The sequence below is a fragment of the Gossypium arboreum genome, chromosome 8, assembly GCF_025698485.1.
Source record: "Gossypium arboreum isolate Shixiya-1 chromosome 8, ASM2569848v2, whole genome shotgun sequence".
NCBI lineage: Eukaryota > Viridiplantae > Streptophyta > Magnoliopsida > Malvales > Malvaceae > Gossypium > Gossypium arboreum.
Window position 1 is genome coordinate 82,761,874 of NC_069077.1, and position 1,237 is coordinate 82,763,110.

The following is a 1,237-nucleotide window of genomic DNA, read 5'->3' on the forward strand; positions in this document are numbered from 1 at the left end:
ACGATACTCAATCCCCAACTGAAGAGATGACTGAAAACCAAGGCAATCAGCTACCACCTACATTGCGTCTAATCAAAATCCTGCTCCACACACTATGTATGATTATGCTAAACCTTCTTTAACAGGAATTGAATCGAGCATAGTTAGACCTGCTGTAGCTGCAAATACTTTTGAACTAAAACCTAACACAATTCAAATGATACAACAGTTTGTTCAGTTTGATGGTTTGCAGGATGAAGATCCCAATGCTCACTTAGAAACTTTTTGGAACTATGTGATACATTTAAAATCAATGGTGTTTCTGATGATGCCATACGTCTTCGATTGTTTCCCTTTTCATTGAGGAACAAGGCTAAACAGTGGTTGAACTCGTTACCACGAGGGTCAATTACTACTTGGGAACAAATGACCAAAAAATTTTTACTAAAATATTTTTCGCCAGCTAAAACGGCTAAATTACGTAATGGTATCTCTTCTTTTGTGCAGATTGATTTAGAAACACTCTACGATGCATGGGAGAGATACAAGGACCTTTTGAGAAGGTGCCCTCACGATGGGTTACCACTTTGGCTTCAAGTTCAAACATTCCAGAACGGCCTGAATCCTTTGACTCAGCAAATGGTTAACGCAGCTGCTGGCGGAATCATCACTAATAAAACACGTGAAGATACTTATGAGTTCATAGAGGAAATGTCACTTAATAACTATCAGTGGCAAGTCATGAGGACAAAGCCAACAAAAACAACCGGTGTTTATAATGTCAATTAGGTCACCATGCTCTCTAATCAGGTAGAACTCTTGAATAAAAAAATTGATGGTTTTCTTAGTTCTTCATAGGTTCACCCAGTAATGCAGTGTGAAGCAAGTGGAGGTGGAACAAGCCATTCAAAATACCAACCTTATGGCCACAACATGGATAACAAGCAATTAAATTACATGGGTAATAATCCTCGACCTCAAAACAATCTATATAGTAACACCTATAATGCAAATTGGAGGAACCACCCCAATTTCTCATGGGAAGGCCAAGGAAATCAGCGACCACCTCCGGGCTACCAACAGCCACCCTATCAACAGGAAAAGAAGCCGAACCTTGGAGAGATGCTCACAAAGTTTTTCTCGGTATCAGAAACCTGCTTTCGAAACACCAAAACAACACTTAAAAATCAACAAGCGTCAATCCAAGGGCTCGAAACTCAGATAGGCCAGCTTTCTAAACTAATCTCCGAATGACCAC

At 39.9% G+C, this 1,237-nt stretch overlaps 1 non-coding gene across 1 annotated transcript; it reads right to left on the minus strand.

The window, feature by feature from the left end:
• Positions 1 to 453: 453 nt before the first annotated feature.
• On the minus strand, positions 454 to 560 carry LOC128279784 (small nucleolar RNA R71). The gene has a single exon (XR_008269979.1). It is a non-coding gene; the product is annotated as a small nucleolar RNA R71 (small nucleolar RNA).
• Between the last annotated feature and the right edge of the window lie 677 nt (positions 561 to 1,237).